General features: G+C 34.3%; 2 long non-coding RNA genes across 5 annotated transcripts; both read right to left on the bottom strand.

Annotated features, from left to right (window-relative positions):
• Window positions 1–2,670: 2,670 nt before the first annotated feature.
• LOC147489705 (uncharacterized) lies at window positions 2,671–4,538 on the bottom strand. Of its 2 annotated transcripts, none has more exons than XR_015202344.1 (4): window positions 4,400–4,538; window positions 4,148–4,334; window positions 3,853–3,936; window positions 2,671–3,139 (listed from the first exon to the last, which is right to left on the bottom strand). It is a non-coding gene; the product is annotated as an uncharacterized LOC147489705 (long non-coding RNA). The 2 variants fall into 2 exon arrangements; XR_015202343.1 differs by having other exon boundaries at window positions 4,148–4,260.
• Window positions 4,539–5,651: 1,113 nt separating this feature from the next.
• Window positions 5,652–14,532, bottom strand: LOC147489704 (uncharacterized). 3 transcript variants are annotated; one of them, XR_015202346.1, is made up of 8 exons: window positions 13,412–14,532; window positions 11,878–11,988; window positions 11,383–11,465; window positions 9,790–9,849; window positions 9,366–9,448; window positions 9,092–9,163; window positions 7,821–8,003; window positions 7,648–7,695 (listed from the first exon to the last, which is right to left on the bottom strand). It is a non-coding gene; the product is annotated as an uncharacterized LOC147489704 (long non-coding RNA). The 3 variants fall into 3 exon arrangements; XR_015202347.1 differs by lacking the exons at window positions 7,648–7,695; window positions 7,821–8,003; window positions 11,383–11,465 and adding exons at window positions 5,652–5,698; window positions 6,513–6,666 and having other exon boundaries at window positions 13,412–14,531; XR_015202345.1 differs by lacking the exon at window positions 11,383–11,465 and having other exon boundaries at window positions 13,412–14,531.
• Window positions 14,533–16,812: the final 2,280 nt, after the last annotated feature.

Below are 16,812 nucleotides of genomic sequence, written 5' to 3'. Positions count from 1 at the left end.
TTATGGTCACCTAAGTTTCCTTGTCCTTGATGTTGAGTTAACTTGTTAAAGTGTGATGGTTGTGGTGGTGGTTGTGCATAGACAAGAGGACAATAAAAGTCGGAATGCTCAAGACTAAAACAGAAATTACAACGAGTAGAGTTAATGTTCATGACTGGAGTGGGTTGTTGTTGAATAGAGAGGGCATCTACCTTTTTAGTGAGGGCATTTATAAGATTTTTAAGCTCGGGATCAGGTGTAACTTCAAAAGAAGGAGTGGAGTGGGAAGAGTCGTTACCTCCCCAATTGTTGTTCATCTTAGATTGATCTTCTAAGAATTTATAAGCCTCCAAGGCTCCTTGACTAAGAAAACTACCCTCGGTCATGATATCTAGAACCTCCTTATGACGATGTAAAATCCCCTTGAAGAAGACACGAACAAGCGTGTCTTTCACAAGATTATGATGCGGGCATTCAATGAGAAGATCAGTGAAACGATTCTAGGCCTCTGAAAAGGATTCATGAGGATTTTGGCAGAAGAAATGAATCTTTTGAAGCATTTCATCTGTCTTCAGGGGTGGGTAAAACTGTTCTATGAACAATTGAACAAGATTAGCCCATGAGTCTACAGAGTTTGGCGTTTGGGCAGTTAACCAAGACGCCGTCTTGTCGGCTAGGGTGAATGGAAACACCCTAAGTTTAACTTGATCCGGACTTATGTTAGGATGATGGAATGTAGTGAGAATTTGTTCTATCCTACGCATATGTTGATAAAGCTTCTCGTGGTCTAAACCATGGAAAACTAGTAACAAGTTAAATATATTTGGGAGAATTCAAAAATCCCCTACTAGGTTTGCAAGAACGATGCACGACTTAGGGTAATCGTTTAGTGCTTTATAAAAATCAGAGAGAGGAGTCTCTGGTTCTTTAGCCATTGATGCAGGTGTAGTGTGTGAAATTCTAGGTATGCGTGTAGTATTGCATCTACAAAAAACAAGCCTGATTATACTAGAATTGAAACTCTTCTGACAGAAGAGGCAAAGAGTGGAAGAAGGAGTACATGAATGCCTCCTTGCTATGTGTATGAATAGTGTCTTGTATACGCAATCTCAGTGTATTTTAAAAAGTTGGAAACACTGAATATAAAAATAATTTGAACAAAAGGAGAGCTGGTGACTCACCTAGAAAAATCGGGATTCCTTCAGAAGGGGCGCGGGCGCGCTTGGAAACAGGCTTATAAAGGCCCGGACACGCTCTTGCCTAACACGATGTCCAGTACTTTGAGGGCGGGCGTGCTCAAATGATAGGGTTAATATGGAGCAGGCACATGCTCTAAAAAATTTGAAATTTATATAGTAGATTGTTAAGATGTCCAGTAAGTCGCTTGTAAAATTTCAGATCAATCGGAGTTATGGAAGTCCTTATACTACCCTAAAAAGTTTGTGAAACAGTTTTCGGATACAACACAAACAACCGAATGGTTAACCAATCAAAACAGAGCCAAAAATCACCAAAATGTTATTGGAAAATCCTGACAGATCATGCGTGGTACTATAAATTTTTTAGAGCAATTAGAGTTATACAAACCCTCCTTATTGACTGTTGTTCTAGAAATTAAGTGTTGCAAAACTGCAGAAATATACTGAAAACAATCCACTCATTAGGTGGTCAAAACAAATAAAAAACACTTCAAATTTTTATTTTAAACTCCTGACTTATGATAGATACTCCTATAAAAATCTTAGAATTTTTGGAACTGCCTAAGTAACCTTACTTGTCAGTTTTTTTCCGAAACTTATGGTTTGAAAGCTGAAATGCACTGTAAAGACGGTAATAGTTCACTAGGTAAAACAACTAGGAAAAACCTGAAAATATTCTAGTAAATCAACAACACCGTAAATAGTATTCCTGAAAAATTTCAAAATTTTCGGAAATTTAGAAATACCTTTACTGCAGTGTTCTTCACTATGAATCCGCAGACACAAGGGAGGGCGGGTGCGCTTGGAACAAGACAAAATGGAGGGCGGGCACTCCTGTGCCTAAAACAGTGAACAGTACCAAAAATGCAAGAAATAAGAAAGAAAAATTAAAAGCGTGGGTGAGTTGAGAATAAGGGATTGCCCCTTGGATTCAACTAATTGAATTCTTGTCTTGAATGAGTTTAAGATGGCAGCGGTGCCATTTGATAGTTAGTAAATTGATTCTTAATTATCTATAGATGAATATAAACAACTAATGATTAACTAACTTATCAATATTATTCCTACTCTCAATTCATTATGTAATATAAAGAGTACGGATTTGTTCTACTCTGAAACTACCAAGACTAAATAGAATTCAATTAATCAAACATAAAAAAACAATGGTGAGAGTAATATTATGTTGAGAATTTATACTACGAGATAATACTATCAATTGATCTTATACTAATATTAAATAAAATAATTATTTATAGGTGAATCAAATATGGAGAAAACTAGAGAGAGATTGAAATTCACTTTTAATTTCTTAACATGCTAGCATAGATTTGTATATAAAACCCTAGTCTAGATATTCTCATACAAGGTTAAAATATAAAGACTAGACCTTTAATGATCCCTAATTACTTTATACTATCTTTAGTCAGAAACTAATTAGCATGAAAGAGAGAGAACCCTAATTTATTCTAAACTAAATAGGAGAGTAGCCAAATTTTGTTTAGCCTTAAACCTCTTTATATATGAGAGGGTTAGGTATACAATTTCGTGCATGGGCTTTGGAGCCATATTTTGGGCCATAAAATCAAGCCCAAAACCTAATTACATATGTCCAAAAAGGGTTTCTCTGTGCAAAATTAATTTAACACCCTTTTTGTCCACTTTTACTACTCTTATTAGGTCAAGACTTGGACCATTAGAAAGCTCTTTCCGAGCCGGTCGTTTTGACATATAATAGGCCCAATTCCAAAGTTTGAATCCAAAAATACAGTCTACGAAAATTCTGTTGACTTTTCTACTCTTTTTCTACCCGTGTTGACTTTGACTTTTCAGCTTTGACTAAGCTTTAAAAAAGCTTTTTCTCCTTGAAACTTGGGCTTTAACCGTAGAACTTCTTAGCAACCAACCTTTGCTCATTTCTCTTGCAAAAGTGACATATTTCTTCACATATTTGACTCCAAGACCTGAAATACACAAAAACACGTAAGCAATACTAACTCTTATTTATTATATACATAATTGGTCTAAATGTAATATTATTAAGGGGTTAAACCTACAATTTTGGGCTCTTATTATATTCCAACACTTGAACAATTGGAGACTCTGTAAACGCTGGGTAAATTGACGTTGGTTGAGTTATATTATGTATAAAGATAAAAATATAAAGAACCTCCGTAAAAAATGGTCAACTAAGTAGATGCTTTTGTGAGGTTGGAAACATTTGTATCGAAGATACTTTATTATAGTTTACTAATTGAATTAAAATACAACTCTGCAAGTCTGGGTTGGTCGTTTACCTCTGATCGACAGTCGCAGCCATGGACCTAGGATTTAGTATATATAGGGAATGTGAGTTGTGACTGGAGTTTCTCCAAGAGCTTGCTCTATTGGAGCAAAGTTGAGTCACTTGAACTAAACCATTAACTGTTTTGTAATTAGTGTCAAAATCATTTACAAATAAAATAAGCATAAACCCAAACAAAGCAAGAGGATCTAATAAAATCTCTTTGGAGCTCTTCCTGAACAACCTTATAAGGCATGAACTGATGTAGTTCTATAATGTATTAGTCTAATATGAGGCACTCGTATCATATATTCCTAAATATGTTAGACTACCATTAATTAGTTGATCGAAAATGTTTTACTCAATGCTAAGTTGGTTGCAAGGCTAAAGTACCGTAAACAAACATTTGTAGTTGCCATTCTTTTTGTAACATTCTGGTAGAAAAAGGCCACTGCATCCCAGAAACTCTCATGAATTCTGCAAAGACCAAAAAATAACCCATTGACATAGGCAATCAACATAGTGTGTAATCACCTTTAAAATGCGAACAAAGAAAATAAAAATTAAAGTAAGTGAACTTTCACATCTGATTAACAAATATTAATTCAAAATTTAGTAGAATAATTAAGAGGACAAAGTTTCAGAACCCTGCATCTTAAAGACAGTAAAAGAAAAAGAGTAGGCACACCTCGATCAATTGTATTCACGCCAAAGCAAAGCTACGACCGTGGCTCCTATATACAATTCCACTGCCTTCACTCCAAGTGTAATAGACTCCCAGTCCTCAGGAGGTAAATGTGGCTTCGTGTAAAGGAGATTGTTGGTTTAGAATAAAGAATGGAGTGGTTGATTTTCATGAGATGAAAGGATGAGAACTAAAATAAAATCAGAAGGTTGTCTAGTTAATTGATGTGACTACCTTATGTAAGTTAAGGTTTACCTCGCTTTCGGAGTGCTCAACCACTTCATCATCAGATATATCAGCCACTTCTTCTCTTCCTCCTTTTTGAACTCATCATTCGATTCAGATTCACTCTCATTTTCCACCACATTAAGACTACCTTCAGTCTTTCTCTATTTATGGAAAAACAATTTAATATAAAATAGAGTTAAAAGAAACATATCATAACCAAAATAGCATTATCTTCTAAATTTGGAAGAGTTAATTAAGGATTGAATCACAACACCATCCCAGATTCCTCTTAAATGTCATTTTTCAAGTGTTGGCATTTGATCACATCCACGCATGTGTACAACACAGAATCACAATAAAATGCCAAGAAACATTAGTTCGTAGTAGTGTTAGCCTACAGTACAAGTGGAATGAAGTCAGTTGTATTTCAATAGATGCAAGGTATCCTAATGGGACTACGGGGTTGTGTATTGCTCATTTGTTACATTGTACAAAAATTATAATCGCCTCTGATTCCAAAATATCAGTTTATATATAGAGAGCAGAGGAAGAAGCTCCTTGGTATGTTTGGAACCCGAAGGCTGCTATTTTATCTATAGTACAATGACTACAAATGGTAAAATTCATTCATGTATATAAAGAAACCAACAGGGTCACATATTATCTGGATGGTCTTGAAAATGTATTTACTTTGTTCGTATGAGTATATAAGTGGAGGAGGATAAATATAATTAAGTTTATTTGAGATTTCAAGGCGGGTGAGGGGTAAGGCTAACACCATAGCAATTTATCTCATAAACTATAAAGAGATTGTCATCAAAATAACTATTGCATATTCTTTGGAAATAAGATGGCATCTTAGACTGCTTAAGAGTTACCTCCAAATGCATATCTCAATTACTGGCCAAAATAAGCAAAGAAAAGGATCCTTGCAGTCATGAATTTGAACTAAAAATGCTAGCATCAAAACGTGTAAAATTATTTTTTACTAAAAAAAACTAAAAATACAATGATAAACAACAAAGTTCTAAAAATAGCAGTCATGAACCATATTTGCATCTGGAAGGGGCATAAGGGACTAAATAATTTGGTAAAGTCAAGAGCAGTTAACCAACTCAATGTCATGGAAAAGCTCATAAGTAGTTCAATAAAGCAAATGAGAGACCTATTGGCAGATTCTGATGCTCACAACCATGCTTTGTCTAAATTTGAGAGTGTATTAAGAGACACTAGTAGACTGGTGTCTTAATTCATATAGTAGGTGGTTGAAAAAACTTACACAGGCCACTGGATATAACCATCGACATGTTGAACATCCTTTCTTACCTAATAAACCCGATGTGATACATATGAATCAATCAATGAAGCTTATAATGCCAAATTGACAGTTAAATCTAACATTCTAACACGCATAGTTCAATCAAAATAGATGTAGAAAACATATTATTTAGCATAGCAATGGTGGACTTATATTTACCTCAAGCAAAAGAAAATGTTTTAGCCAAACCTAAGCACTCCAATACTCTTTTGACCTTCAGTGCTTCAATAATAAATAACATATTTTATATTGTATTGAGATGCTTAAAATCGTTAGTTCTAGAAGAGCTCAAACAACTCAACTATTAATAGTTGTGAAATTTGAGTTCTCTTCTTAAATAAGTCTTGTATTTATTACAAATATATTGAAGTGGCAATTTATAGTACCACTTGTGTAGGTAAAATTTCCTAAGACAGATGATGGTACCCACTGACAGAAAGTTCTTGACAGGGTGTATCATACATAGTCCTCCAAAATTAGTGTTGCAAGATTTGAACCACTAAACTTATTTGAGTAACGACTTCAAATCCTTATAGTCCTTGTATGTTTATGCCTATATAATGCAAAGGTTGAACTCAAACAATAAGTTGTAGGGCAACAATAGTTAAAAACCATAGGAGACCTAAAGTTATATATTCAAGCTTAAAATTTCCCTCAAGGTCTATTAAATAATAGTCACACTGCACCAACAATGCTTTATATGGTATTTAACACACAAAGTTTTCGATGATAAATTCATAGTTGCTATAACATGTTAAACTTAAGCAATTAATGTCTAAAACATGTCATTATTTTTATTAATCATAGTAATGGAGCACTTACATAAGCATCAGGAAACCTCAATCGTCTTATAGTCACTTCCAGTTCTATGTCGTGATAGAAAGGCGAAGTTCAGCGTGCTTGCTCAATTAAGTCACCACTTCTAACTCTGAAAATTAATTTCTTTGGGCTCCAATTCATGTGTCAAGTTGGTTGTCTGGATGCAATTCAAACTTCTTATAAAACATGCATGATAGGCAAAGGAAACTTGAAGCAGATTCCAACAATGTCTACTCCATACAATGCCAAATTGCCAACTTTAATTTAAACCAAAGGAACAAAGGAATTAACCAATGAACAAAGCAAAAAATTGTAAGAAGAAGGAAGAAATCAAATTTTTAAGAGAATGCAAGGAATTATATAAGAGCTCACAATAATAAATCCGTATATATTTTGGCGTTAGCTTAAAAGGCACGATTGTGGTTGCTTGAAATTGTTTGATGGCTTTAAGCTTTAAGAATTATTGTTGAGGCACGATGGATGGAGACTTTTGTAGTGTAGGTTTCTCAAGCAATCAATAAAAATTGCAAAAGAGCTGAAAATCTCACCTGAAAAATTCCTCGCCAAACCCCTAAAGTCTAATGAGGTTGAAGAGAGAAATTAATGACTTTTCTAGGTGAGTGATTCGCTGATGCAGTGGCCAATCTTACAGAAACAACACTTTGAAGTGCAAAGTAACCGACGAAGATTGAGAGAGTTACGGGGTGGGGTTTAACCGAAGTTTTTTTTTTCCCGATTACTCGAGGCTTAAAAGGAGTTAGTAATATTCCTATTTTTTTCTCTCCTAATTTTTCGTGAGTAAAAATCTGACGTGGACACCCTGAGAGAGCTTTAAAGGGGAGTGCTATTATATATAATTGAAATGCCCGACTCTGCTACAGACATAGCATGCACTTCTTAAAAAAATTCCAACCTACTCGACATTTGAAATGCATACTACCTAAGTATGTACATAGTGTACCAACCTTTGGTGTACCAGCACCTAGACCCCAGCACTAGGATTCCGCTTGAAAGCTGCAAGTTCGTTTTGGATAGGCGATTTACCAACAGAAAACATGGGGTCAGCATCATATCCATCCAAACCATTATTCCTACTAATGACACTATCGGGGATCGAATCGACCGATACTTTCAAGCAGAGAAGATTGCTTTCTTGGAGTGTCAACAGTTAAAATATCCTTCTCCTCTGTCAAAAGTTGTTGAATGTTATTAAATTTGCACTAAAAATATGAACTAAATACGCAAACCATAAAAAAAATTGACCTCCAAGTAAGATAGATAAAAAAAAAAAACTTAACATAATTAAGACACCTATTCCTGATTCTTCAGAACTGCGTTCACCCTGTTTCTGCAACTGTTGTTGTCTATATTTTTCAAGAATGGTTTCCCTTCTTTTTATGCTCTCTTCCTTAAATTCTTTCAACATCTTCCTCTTCCTCTGCAGCCAGATTGAATTCAACCATTTCCTCATTGTTTTCTTGCTCATCTTCATCTCTAAACACATAGGTAATAGATATATTAATTTGTCTTCATGCAATTCCAAGTCCTGATGTGCATTATTAGATACCTCAGAGAGATGATTTGACCTTCTATCATGGTTATGCTCTTCCTCACTTTGTTTCAAACGCCTAGAATCCCTATAGCCTATGTGAATTTAGAGGTGGAGAAAGAAGGTTTTGGGGGACTCGTGGGGGGTTTAGAATCTTATTTGTGGGGGACTCAACGTATAATTCCTTTTTTCTCTCCTTATTTCCCGCGAGTTTTTTTTTCCCTCTCCTGATTTCCCGTGAGTAATTTTGGGCACTTAAAATTTGCTGACGTGGACACCCTCAGAGACCAGGAAAAGGGACTACTATTATATTATGCATTCCTGATTATTTTTTTTTTTTAATAAAATAAGCTAGGGTTAGGGACTACTATTATATTATGCATTCCTGATTATTATCAAAGGTTCATCACCAGTCTCTACAAATGTTAAAAAAGGGTGGTTTAAAAGAGGGGGAAAAACGTAAATAACACTATAGACAAAAATTAAAACCTTACTTGCTTGGTGGATAGAACATAAAAGCTAAGGTAATGACGATAATGATAGAAGAACTCGACTTCTCTAGAATTAGATCTACCATTGCAAGGAGTTGAGCCTTATAGCCGATTCTGGATGACCACATTTGTTGTATTTTGGAAGAATAAGAGATGTGGAAAAAGAAGAGAGAGGGTTTGAAGAGTTAGGGTGTTTTTTTTAGTACGATAGGTAGTTTTTTGGGTTTAATCGTGGGGTTTTTTGGGTTTAGCTTTTGATTACTTTTCGCCTGTTTTTTTCTCCTCTCATAATCCCCCTAAATAGGTAGCTGTTTTATCCGGATCTTTCGTGAGTAAAAAAAATGACGTGGACACCTTGAGCTGGGTGATCCGAATGGGATTAATTTCATTCCTATCTAGTTGTGCTAAAATGTGCAATATATACATTCTTTGTTTATTCAAGGTTTGACATTAGAGTAAATTGAATGAATAATTCGAACTTTAACTTCAAGAATATGAATCATTAGATGAAAACAAAGAAAAAATCAATAGAAAAAACTTACCATATTAATAACAGGAAGAGGAGACTGAATTTTTTGCTCTCCCAAGCATAACCAATCATCTTAAGCAGATTTCTGTGTTTCAAATGGTTTAGGGTTAGTTAGACTTACCCCCCTATTAATAGTTGCAATTAGTGTTACCCCCTTCCCATTTTCAAAAATATTAGTGATACCCCCCATCTTAATCCAACGGTCAGATTTCTTCATTTGAAAAAAAAAAAAAATCATCTTGTAGCCGTTGGATCTTGCAATTGTGGGGATAGTAAGTCTAACTAACCCAATGGTTTAAGGCATTCAATTCTCTATGAAAACACTTGTCCGACACCGCAGAGAACTGGAGCAGATTCAATTTCTTTACAGCTGTAGTGTGAAAAAACTTACCATATTAATAACAGAAAGAGGAGACTGATTTTAGATCTCATAACTCCATTAGGAAGAGATAAGTAGAATGAGAAAATGGGCCTCAAAGGAAGACGGAAATGCAAAACTGCATAAAGTAAAATCTTCCACTTCAAAAATCATCCACTTTGCTTCTCAAACCCTGCTATTTTTAGTTGAGTGTTTGAGATGCGGTCATGTGGTATGACTCAAAATTCAGCACTAATGAATTATATAATTATATGCATCATTATAGGAATAATTACTTTTAAAAAAAAATAATAAAACAAAAAAAAAGGAATTTTTTTGGACATGGAGAGTACCCGATCTGCGAATAAGCTTTCCTTCTTGTTTGTCTTGAACAATGCGAATTGGAATTCTTCCTGTAAGATGATTATATTTTAGTATAAAGCACATTCATTACATGATGGAAGTTTTATTTGCACCAGAAAACATTTTTAAATGAAGCAGGGGTAGTGAAATTCTCATAAAGTTTTAGATACAACACTTTGTTTACATGTAATGCCAAATTTTAGTATGAAATCATACCCTATGAGTTAGGGGTGGGAATTTGGCCCTAACGACTCTAACCCGGCCCTGACCGACCCGACCCTAAGCCCTATAAAGCCCTCACAGAGTTTAGGGCCGGGCCGGGCCGGCCCTAATGCCTTCTAGGGCAGGGCTAGGGCTAAGATTCTAAAACATAGGCCCGACCCTAACCAAGCCCTAACCGGCCCTATTTCATACTTTCACTATAAATACACATACCATAATTGTCCAACTCTTTGTTAAATATTTTCAATTAAAATAACATTGTCCTTTGTAATTTATCACTTACACTCAAGAGTACTTCCAATAACTTGTTTTATATAACAAAAACTTGTCAACTTAGTGACCTACCATGAAGAACAATGAGCACTAGCCTAATAAAAATAAGACTTTATTCCTTTGATCATCAAGTCAAAGTTCATAACTTATTATTCTCAATTTCTTTTCTCACTTATTTCTTATAAATTATATTTTTATTCACATCCAAGCCAAGTCTAAAACTAAAGATTTCCTTCCACACCATTAAAGCAAAATATGAGCGGACATTTGTAACATAGAAACCAAAAACAACCTTTGAGGAAAAATAACATTTGTAATCTCAAACCTTTCTCCATCACTTGTTCAAAAGCCAATATTTTCATTTCCATATACAAAGCTTGAATCACTTTTAAATTAGAAGAAAGGTAATATTATATTTGTTTGAATCTATTATAGAAATAATTTATGATATTACAAATAGTTTAACAACTTCCATGACCCTTAACCAAAACTATTATGTTTCTTCTTTATATATATTACTTCTTCATTTAAAATGATAATATAATTATTTGTCTATGTATTTCAATGTTAAATGTAATTTTAGTGAGGTTTGAGTACAATGAAGAACAAATTCCGAACTCTCGATGTACTTCAGTTCATTAGATTGTGGATGTGCATTTTAAATTTTGGACTTTATGGGGATTATTACTAGATTGGTTGGACTTTGAGTTTGTAGATTATTGTACATTTTGTAATATAAATGAGTTTAAAACCGATGTAGTAAAAAAAAAAAAATATATTTTACATTTAAAGCCCTACCCCTCTAAAGCCCGACCCCCTAAAGCCTTTAAAGAGAGGGCTAGGGTCGGATCGGCTTGAGGTTTCGACTTGTGACCCGGCCTGACCGGCCCTATACTGACTTTAGGGCCGGGCCGACCCGCCCCTAATATCTTAAAGGCTTTAAATGTTTAGGGCCGGACTAGCCCGACCCGGCCCATTGCCCACCCCTACTATGAGTAGGTCAAGTCAACTTATGATACAACAGAAGAGAAGAGCAATCAACCTAATTATGTATACCAGATAACTTGGGCAATTTGGAATATATCTACCTTGTTGATTAGGCCATCATCAATTACAACACTGCTAATCTTCTAAAACAACTTATAGAGTGCTTCTATTTCACTTACACTAACTGTGATAAAAACAAAGGGAAAAAGAGGAACAAAGGATGAGCAAAATAATCAGGCATAAATGGCAACAATATTAAAGGAAAAATGCATTGACTGGGAATAGAGGATCAACTTGAGAATATAATTAGTATTTCAAAACAAAATTAGTATAAGTAACTTTGATAGTAACAGTTTTCACTTTTTTGTTTATAGCCAAAAGAAATATCAAAGTGACATTTGGTGAAAAAATAATCTGTCCTTCATCGTAAGAAATACAATGGAAACACTTTTGCATGTGCATATGGTTTTCAGTAGCTTCATGAATTCAAATATTATATAAGTGAAAGTCTCGAAGTCTATAATCCTATCATGACATTCAATTTCACTTTTTGTGGGAATAAGAAATGAAAATAGAAAAAAGATTGGAAAACATACAGACTGTTTTGTGGGCAAGAACTTCAGGATCTTCAAGTCCCCTTGCTGGTTTATACAAATCGACATCACAACAACTTAATATTGAAGCAAACACCTGCATAATCCCACCTCCTGGTTGCAAAAACATTGGCTGCCGTTTAAACTAAGACGAAAGTATATGACTGCTTCTATCAAGTAAACCCCAAACTACATCAACACCATATCAAACCAAAGTAGACACTACAGAGCTGCTAAAATGCTTAAATATTCGAACTTTAACCTGAATAATATGATGCCTTAGATGAAAAAAAAAAAAAAAAAAATCAGTAGAAAAAACTTACCATATTAATAACAGGAAGAGGAGACTGATTTTAGATCTTATAACTCCATCAGGAAAAAATAAGTCGAATGAGATAACTGCATCAGGGGTGTTAATATAATTTTCGGTTTTAGAGTTTTAGCTGTGTTTTTCTACGTGAATTCAGAGGCGGAGAAAGAAGGTTTTAGGGGACTCGTGTGGTTTAGAATCTTATTTGTGTGAGACTCACCGTATAATTCCTTTTTTCTATCCTTTTTTCCCGCAAGTTTTTTTTCCCTCTCCTAATTTCTCGTGAGTAATTTTGGGTACTTAAAATATGCTTACGTGGACAGCCCCAGAGACCAGGAAAAGGGACTGCTATTATATATATAGAAATTAGAGAGAGTTAGCGAAACGGTACGCTTTGCGGTTATTAATATAATTTTTGCGCATTTTTCTTTTAATATTTGTTAAGATGACGTGGAGCTCTGAGAACAGTAAAGGACAACACTATTCTCGAGACTGGTTCTCTATTTCCAATGTGGCTAGCAGTTAAAATTCTACCTCAAAAGCTATCGTTCCTAAAATGGTAACGATCCTAGTTCCATAACAAAGTCCTTTACTTGGGTTCAAATTTCCAAGCAACATAATAGGTACTCCAACTTTTAATTGAAGAACATGTGTTAGTTGACACACCAAACATTTCCAATGTGTTTAGAAATTCAATAGGATACAAAATTAATAAACCAACTATTGCTACGGAATCAAAACTAATTGAGTATTGTTTATAACCCCCACCCCATTTAAATGTTTTGCATGAACCAACTATTCTTTCCATTACTATGGGATGGTAATTAATAAACCTGCTGAAAAAAATTACCCAAAAACTACAGGTGAGTGTGTGAATGATAAAACAAAAAATCTCATCTTTTTACTAATTCAATTTCTCAAATGAGAGAAGTAAGTATCTATATGTTGCATGTGTCTATCTATTGGAGGAATCAAGTGTTGTTGCTATTTACTTCTTTTACTGTTTGAAGTAGAAAAGTTAATATGCAGTAAGAACTGATAATTAATAAGACCAAATGGAATAATAGTTAAGTAAATGAAGAACAACAAAAAATACTATCCAGTAAAGAAGTGAGCAAGGTATATGTGGCGGTCATTTAAAGCATTTAGACCTTGACAAAGGACTGCAACTTAAAAGATATGTCAACCCTACTGTACTCGAAAAAGCATAAAGTCATAGATACGTACATGCTCATCAATCAACAAAAGATCCAAGCTTATACAGTGGTTGCCTTCATTTTGATCTGCAACTGAAAAAAGATACAAACATATCAATCAACTCTATTATATCTAATACAAAGAACAAGAGCTGCTATAAACGAAACAATACAGTGTTGTTAAACAACAGTACTAATCAGGAATAATTAATTGCGCATATTTGAAAGGAACATTCTCGCTAGAATATTGCTTGGCATTTTGTCAAACAACATAAGCAACGGAAAGAAATCGAATCCGCTGGCTTGGTAAATGGTCCATCAAAAGAAGATGAAGCCACCAAAAGCAATACGGCCCAGTCTGAACCTTCAACCTTTAACTTTTTATCATCCAAAACCTGTACCACTCCCACACCATCACTAATCTGCAAACTAAGGATTGTTTTAAACTGAATTCCTTTTGGACTGTCATTCAAAGTTGCATGTGGAGGGATCCTCTTACTGGGACTGATTCCTTCCATTATGATCTGATTTTCGATATTTGCATGTGATTGATGATGCAACTTGCTGTCTAGGGATACTGTAAAGGATAGAGAACCCGATTTGCTTGCTGAAATCTTTGTCACAATCACCTGATGCGGGCCTAAGGTGAAATGTTCTCTTGTAAACACTACATCACCCGCATAATATTTCACTTTAACTGTAGCAGTATCCAAATCAAGCTCTCTTTGATAATATTTGACATCGTATGCAACATGGGATCATCAAATTCTAGCCTGAGATTGCCTAGAGGCTGGTAGACCATATAGAAAGAGAGAGTGATGAATCGACTGATAGTGAATGAGAAAGAGGTTATGGGGTTTACATTTTTGTTTTAATTTCTTCGCAGTTTTTTACTCCTAATTTTCTAATTTATTGTAATTAGGCTAGACATATGGATACTCTAGAAATGTATATATAAAGATTACAAATTTTAAGGGAATAAGGGATGTCTTTCTGCTTTTTAATCTTTCTTATGGTATTCCCTTTTAAAGATCTAAAGAAATGTATCGTTGAGGTTGTGCTTCTAGATTTTGCTGGAATCTACAAGTTGGCATTTTGGAAATTGTAATGATGTTTAAGTTTTAGAGAGACATGTGTCTATGCGTTCAGGACTTCGAGAACATTGGGGAATTAATTGAGTTATGTTGGAATATTTGGCTTAGTGCTCATACATGGGCGCTTATTCTTATATATATATTTAACGTTAAAAGTGAATTTTAGTTGGGACTTTACATGCCAATAACATATCAACTCAAACTGAAAGTAGAAGCCAAAACACTGAAGAAGCATAATAAATCACTTTATTGTAGTGTTAATTAGTTAAAACCACCCATTTTTAGACATGCATTTGTGTTTACTCCCCAAATTTTGAATCATCACAAAAGTCCTTCCATTCTATCCGCCCCATTTAGAAATCATCTATATTTACTCTATTACCTAAAGTACTCTTTGGAGGTAAACACAAATGTATGTCACCAAGAGTTTGGTGAATTCATATCATCTTCTTTTGATCTTAGATCTTTTCTTTCTGCCGATTCTTTCCAACCAATCAAATTTACATCTTCCCAAAAGTTTTCAGATTGGATTCAAATCGAAATCGAATGGTGATGATGAAGAAATCGAAAAAGAAATTAGAGCAAAGCTTTTGATTCATTGGTGAACCAAATCGAAAAAGAAATTAGAGCAAAGCTTTTGATTCATTGACGAACCACTTCTAATAAAGAAGAAGATGGGTCTGCGGTTGAGAATAGTGCATAGAAAGGACAGAAAACTGGCAGGAAAACACAACCATCTTTTTCACTACCATTTATCATGTTTTGCACTATCTTCACTAGTGGGCCTTTCAAAAAGCCTCTTATCAACAGATGATGTGTCTGAAATCACGACCAGTACAATATCTGTTATTATGGTTACATCTTCAGATCTACCTCTCAGAAAAGATGCCAAGTAAACTTTTGAAGACGAGGCTAATAAACATTCAGAAAATTAGTTTAGAGGAGTTAGTTATAAATAAACATTCTTAAATTTGTTTAGAATTTAAACCTAAATTTGAGGAATGTTTAACCAGGCATATCCAACGATTTTGTACGGGAATAGGCCTAAAATATCCTCATTTGGAAACAAACATAACCTATTATCTACCCAAGAATATAGTGAGATACAAAACAAAAAAATTCACTTATAACTAGCCTTCACATTTAAAAATGCATATAATGAAAATAGGACATCTAGGGTGTATCGAGTGTATAAGTCTTGAGGAATGAGAGGGACTTCTTTCTTTGTCAATACACTAGTATTGTGCCTATAAATACACCCTACGACACTAGCTTTTTCGGTAATGAAAAAACTAAAAATATTATGCCTCCAATATTTTGTGGAGGGATTTGACACTAGTCGTTAAGTCTAAACTCCAAACCACTAGACACTAAACCCAAAATCATTATAAACTAGACCCAATAAACCCTAAATCTTAACCATAAATAGACCCTCTCTTTAAGACACTAAACCCTAATCCCTATATCTAAATTTATAAACATTTGTTTCATTTAATAGAGTTAATCAAACCCACAAAATAAATAATTAAATACATTTTTCCTTCTCTCTGGTGTGTATGCATTTTAAAATGTATAAGTTTATAACGTGGTGTATCGGCATTTTAAAATATATAAGTTTATAACATGGTGCATCGCATTTTAAAATGTATAAGTTTATAACGTCGATTAGTGTCAAATTTAACTTTTGGAGCAATACACGGTACTTTTGCTAAATTCTATTCAAACCCAAAATCTACTATTTTTGTTTAGTAGTTATTTTAGATATAGTAGTTATTTTATCTAAAAGTAGTTATCTTATTGAGTTATCTTATCAACAAGTAGTTATCTTGGAAGGGTAAAAAGAGAATAATTTATATTTCACAGGTGGCAGAGTTCTTAGATTCTAAAATGGCGGATAAAAACAATATAGGGTTATTAAAACCCAAAAAACTATGGATAGGGCTTTTGAGTTGTTTTTTTTTTAAATGAGACTCTCTAGCCCAATTTCTTGAATAAACATTCAACGAGGAACTGTTTGTCAGGCATCCCCAACGATTTTGTACAGAGTGAACAACACAAGTGGAGCCTCTAATTAGTGGGGAGTAAATCGGAGGCAATTGGTAGTGCTAACACCTCGATATGTCAATAGTACCACGATTCTCTTTTAGTATCAATGTTGGGAAACAAAGAAAGGATGTTTTTCTATTTTTTCCTTCTCTCATTTCAACTGTATCATATTGGTTAGGTGAGACAAATGGGAGTTGAAGTAGAGTGGTGTTTACAAAGAAACTTTGATTTGCATGCAGAGTTCTGAATTATAACTTTTTATTCATAGAGAGAGAGAGAAAATTGACTTTTG

This window comes from Coptis chinensis, chromosome 7 (assembly GCF_015680905.1).
Source record: "Coptis chinensis isolate HL-2020 chromosome 7, ASM1568090v1, whole genome shotgun sequence".
NCBI classification, from domain to species: Eukaryota; Viridiplantae; Streptophyta; class Magnoliopsida; order Ranunculales; family Ranunculaceae; genus Coptis; species Coptis chinensis.
The sequence above is the reverse complement of the archived record's forward strand: the minus strand, read 5'-3'. Positions and strand labels throughout refer to the sequence as shown.